The 5,954-nt window shown below is 35.8% G+C and overlaps 1 non-coding gene across 1 annotated transcript; it reads left to right on the top strand.

Annotated features, from left to right (window-relative positions):
* The first annotated feature begins 5,524 nt into the window (after positions 1-5,524).
* Positions 5,525-5,631, top strand: LOC145590299 (small nucleolar RNA R71). The gene has a single exon (XR_014101935.1). It is a non-coding gene; the product is annotated as a small nucleolar RNA R71 (small nucleolar RNA).
* Positions 5,632-5,954: the final 323 nt, after the last annotated feature.

Genomic DNA, 5,954 nt, shown 5'->3' with positions numbered 1-5,954 from the left:
GTATCATGCTAGGTTTGGATCGGAAATTATGGTTTGGAAGTTGTTAGTGATTGGATTATGTAGCATGATTTATTTGTGATGGATTATTGGATGGATAATAATAGTTTGGAATATTATTTATGAACCACATATTTATTTATGGTATGTTACAGAACATGTTTAATTAAACTGAATGTTTAATTTGGCTTGGAATGTTGAAAAGGAATTTTATTATGGTTCATATAATTTTTATTGATGCTTTAAGCATGAGAAAGGAGCTATATAAGTGTCTATATACACGAGGGATAAATTGTATGTTGGTGCCTTAGTGCACTTAAGGTGTTTTTAACACCGAGGGATATGATTTGTGGCGCTTTATGCGTTTAAGGTGTCTTTGACACTGCGGTAATATTAAAAAGGGTTCAAGAATTAAATTGGTATATTGAATGGTTTGATTAATTATTGTTGATTGAATGATTATGGTTTGAGGGTCATCACCAAGTTTAATAATTTGTAAATAACGTAAAGTGAAAAAGATTACGCACCAAACTCTTGGAACGTATATACCTTGAGTATGAACATATGGGGGGAGTTATGGGGTTTTATATTTAACCATAACTTCTACTGGAGTACAGGACGATGTACATTCCTTTTATTATTATTATGCGAAGTAATTCCGCCACTTACGAGTGGTTTTTGATGCTGGCACGGTTAGCTCCCATGTCAGTAACCTTAATTTATCGGGGGAGGTTAGTAGGAAACCCGTTCGATGCGTAATCAACGCTAAATAAATTATTTAGTGTCTAGTAAGAATTTTTATTGAATGTTGTATGCTTGAAAAACAGGTGCAACAAGGTTAGTAGTGTGTTGATAGGGAATTGTATGCTAGTGTGTTAATTACGCTTATGTACTCAGCTTTGCTGATTGTGTGTTTTGTGTGTTATTGGCCTTGTCTTTATCATGGCCCTATGACGACCCATTTTGAATGGAGATTAGTGGAAATAGGTAGAGATAAGCTTTTCAGGTGATGAAGCATTTTCATGAATGGGCATGAGTGAAGAGCGAATCATGCTAGTTTCTATAAGTATATGATGTGTTTATTGCTTTAATTATTTATGATAATATTGTTATGCGTGACTAATAAAAAGGTTTTGAATTTGGTTTGGTTTTAATAAGGGCCTATAATAGTTCCAAGTTGTAGGTTGATTTTATTTTACTTCGTTTGACTTTGGTTTGACCTTACTTTCGTTGCTTGACTTTTTCAAGTTGACTTGTTTTGAAAGGTTTTGAAATTAGTCTTCCGCTGTGTGTCTTTGATAGTTGCCTTAGCCGTTATCACGGTGACGGTAATGTCTTAGATATTCCTATTAAAGTTTTAAACAAGACAAAACATGTATTTTAAAGGAAAGGAATTTCTAGGGTGTTACAGTGATTCCTCTACTTGGTCCACGGGTACAAGTTAAACCTCCACTAATGCTAGTTAGTCATGATTGAACGCTTCAATCAACCTTCAACGGAGAAGAGAGATATGAACCAACACCACGAACCACCACGAGTGGCTGGTCGTACGGACGTGAAGGGGAGGAAAGAGAGCCGTGTATGTGAGGAGGGAGAGATGGATTAGGGTTTGGAATACTGGTTGCCTTGTTTCAAAATTGACGGATTGTTAATTGTGACTTATGTCAACCCTAGGCATGGATCTTATTTATAGATCTTATCTCTAAATAAGAGCCCATGTCAAGCCTAAACTCCTAAGCCTAATCAAACTACTCTAGCCCAACACTCCATGTGGTATGTCATGATCTCATGAGGCCCATTAATGGGCCTCTTACTTGTTTAACCCAATACCCTTGTTGTGTGACCTTATAGGATCCATTCTATTGGGCTTTGGACTATTTAACTAGCCAAAAGATCATTTGTCATATCTAGCACTAAACAATGACGACCCAAAAGAACGAACTTATTATCTCCATAATAGTGATCTTTGATATATCTAGTAATTGCACTTATCGAAGACATAATTCCTTCATCTTGCGTTAAAGAAGAATAGAATTGAATAATTAATTGTTGGTTTATCACTTAAGCCAAGGCAAATCTTGTTTATTTTGTTCTATTCATGAATATTAATTAAATAAGAACAACGACTTTTGCAATGCAATTCCTACGTGATTAATGCGTGTAAATAAATCAACTAACTTAGTTTTAGGTACCACGTTGCATATATTGTTTGGTGATGAAATTGTGAAAAAGGAAGAGCTAGTAGAGGCCGTAATTAGGGCTAGAATAGTGATTTCTCCCTAAAAGGGACGTTATTTTAGTAACCTCGCTCCCGAACTCATTTTTGGTACACGTAGACCAATTTGGGCATGGGTAAACTTACGATTCGTGCTAATTATCCTTTGAACTCTACTTGGGAGAAAGGCATGAACGAGGTTTATGAGTTTTCCTAAAACTCATTGGCGACTCCTACTTGTTTCTTATAAAAAAGCGTGATGATAGGATCATTTATAATTTAAGGTCCCCCAAACAGTTAGGAATTCAAATCCTAATACATCCTAACAAGTGTAAAGTCCTAGGCTTTTAAAGGGCCATGGGCATTTAAGGAGAAAGATCCCCTACGATGGGAACACACTCCTTACAATAGTAGATCTTGATCTAAAGTCTTGGATGTGCGAATAAAAAGGCAGAGTAAGACATTAAAGCTTCGTTTAACAAAGCCAAAATTTTGATTATATGATGATCAATTTAAATATGAAATTAAACAAAATATAAGAATTTTATTAATTTGAACTAGAAGAATGAATGTTGTAAGTTGAACATGAAGGTTTTAATGATAGAGGTTGAATATGAATATAAGATATTTTATTCAATTGTATAAAAGAAACAAAAAGAAAAAAAAAATACAATCTTTTGAACAAATTAATTTAACCAAACTAGAGTTAATGACTTGATGACTAGACTTGATGACTGTTTAATGAGTTGATGACTAGACTTGATGACTATTTAATGACTTGATGACCGGACTTGGTGACTGTGTTAATGACTTGATGGCTATATTTGATGACTATTTTGTTGAGTTATCGAATTGAACGTCTAGGATTAGTCAATTAACAAATAAACGGATGAGATTTAATCTCTTATTGTAGTCAACCATAGTCGTTCGTAGTCGACCGTAATCGATGATCACGGTAGAAGCTTTGGGCTGGATAGATCTTGAAATTATCTTTCCAATGATATATTAAATATTAATTCCGATCTATAACGAAAAAGATATGAAAGAAATACGAAACTCTATCCAAAACTGACACCGTCGCACTATTTTGGAAATATATTTTATTCTAAAAAAGATTTTAATTTTATTCTAATTGGGTTGGAAAGTATACTTCAAGATCTTTACAACGATATATTATATGCCTTATTTTGGCCTTCTGGATCAAAAGTTATGATAAAAACAAAATCCGCAAAAACTGCTGACCGTCGAGTTTTATTTCGATTTGAATTCGGATTCTTTTCTATTCCTTCAACCCTCTTTTTTCCTTATAAATAGAGGTCATGTCACCCCTTTTTAAATCATCAACAAGCTTGATTGTCAACAATCATCTAATTCTATTCACTTCTCTCTACAAGCTAGAAGCTTATTCTTTCTCCCTCTTTCTAAGCCTTCCCTTGTCAAATAAAAATACTGCGTTCACGAGTTCTAGACACACCTAGCCAAGCTCGAAGTTTTCTTCTCCCTAGACGTGAAAGGTTGATAATTTCTGAGGGTTTAGTCCCAAATCCCTATTTCAATCATTTAAATTAATTGTTTGATTTAGTATTTTCCTTGAAGTTACTAACGTGTGTATTGTTTTGATAGAAAAAGATACGAGGCAACAAAGTAAGTTGTTTTATTGCTCTATTTCTTTAGAAAGCATGCTTATATTATTTTAATTCCTGGTACCATGTTAGGATGTCTTTATGATTCCTAGTATCATGTTTAGGGTATTAACTAATATTTCTAATATCATGTATGCTTTTAGTATCATGTTTAGGTTGCTTCTTATTTCTTCTATCATGCTAGTATCATGTTAGGGATAAAGCTTTGATCTATAATGCTTAGTGACATGCTAGGATTTTGTGTTATTAATCTTGTTAGTATCATGCCTAGGATCTTGCTTATATTATTATGCTTTGATGAGCTTGAGTTTATTATGATGATGATGATTGTTATTATTATGTTGCTTGATATTTATTGTTATTGCTTGATCACACCCTCTCTTGCTGGATTAAAGGGAATTTGTATTTGTAATCACGCTTAATAAGATAATTAATAATTTTGTTTAGGCCAATATGATTATTATTCAAGTGATCGCCAATAATAGATTTGTTGTGCAATATTCAACCAACATAGATTAAACAGGTTTAGGATTAATATATTGTTTGTATGTTAGTCAGAAAGCACACATGAATATGAGAAGAATAAAGTAGAGGCCTATTTTTTAGGGCAGGTTCAATCTCTTTTAGGTTGGATTTGTACCTTCATCCCCGAATATCAAGTCATGGTTCCAGACCACTATGGAGTTAGCGATCTCATGGATCGTGAAGGGGTGTAACCTTCACTCTGTGAACGGTTTACAAGTTCCTAAAACTTGTTGGCGACTCTTTTGCTCTAGCTTCCTTCCCTTTGGATGCCACCATACTTAAGTGTATGATCATGGTGGGGCTCAAGTATGGGATGCTTGAAATATTTCCTACAGTAGGTGGTTCCCGACCTTAAGGTTATAGCTTTGCAAGACTCGATTTTGTAAGTATGTGAGGAGTTATGGTGTGGTTGACCGAGAAGTGTAGATGGTGAATTGAGAGATGATTTTTCGGCCAATTGAGCTTTGACATCTTGTATTTGTTGGTTTTGATTTTGGATTAGTTGGCCAAAAGCTTGAAGTTGTTGGTGCATGGTTTGAAGGAGTTGGGTTTGGGCTTGGTCCATTTGTTGTGGGGTTTGGTCATGGTGTTTTTGAGGGTATTGGTTTTGGTTTTAGAGTGGAGGTTAGTGTTGGAATTGGGGGTGTGAGGGTGGTTGATTTGAATGGTTCCATTTTTAGGGTTAAAGTGCAAAACCGGGGGATGGTTTCCTCCAAGCAACTCCAACTCCATGGTTTACAAAACCATCTTGCCTTGAGTTAAAGGCTGCCACATGCTCGGGGTTTAAACCTCCATAATAAGATATATCATGGTTTGTACCCCCACAATCTTGGCAAGAGAAAGCATTGACTTAAGAGGGGCTTGAGCCAATAATTCCACAAGAGCCCAACTTGGATACTCCTTTACTCCAAAGCTCCACTTGAGGTTGAAGTCGATCAAGCTTCTCCAACTCTTCCTTTCTTCCCTTCTCAAGAGTAGCCCTTCTTCTACTTCCCTAAGAATAGTTCTTGGTCACCTCCTCAATTGTTGCTTCAACTTGGTTTTGGGGTATCTTGATTAATTGTCCACCCGCCCCCGCATCCAAGTTATCTCTAGACATAGGTTCTAATCCATCGTAGAAGAATCGCATGAGCTAGCTTTGATTATATTCATGGTGAGGACATGCTTGTACCAACTCTTTAAACCTTTCCCAAGCTTCACTAAGACTCTCATCCTCTTCTTGTTCAAATGATGCAATCTTCCTTCTCATTTCGGCGGTCTTTTCCTCGGAAATGAACCACTTTAAGAATGCCTTGACTATCTCCCTCCATGTTGTGAAAGAATTTAGCTTGACTTGATTGAGCCACTTCTTAGCTCTACCCGAAAGAGATTGTCGAAATAGGTGCATACAAATGTACTCTTGAGAAACTTGATTGGTTTGAATCATGGCACATAGCTCAAGGAATCTATTAAGGTGCTCAATAGGATCTTCACTTATAGAACTCGAAAATTGTTCCGCTTGAACCATTCTTGTGTATTGGGGATAAAAAGTAAAATTGGTTTCCGTGACGGGTAGCAAAATCCCTCCCGTGAGC

Source organism: Chenopodium album, chromosome 17 (assembly GCF_948465745.1).
Source record: "Chenopodium album chromosome 17, dcCheAlbu1.1, whole genome shotgun sequence".
Classification (NCBI taxonomy): Eukaryota; Viridiplantae; Streptophyta; class Magnoliopsida; order Caryophyllales; family Amaranthaceae; genus Chenopodium; species Chenopodium album.
This window is presented reverse-complemented; position numbering and strand designations above follow the sequence as displayed.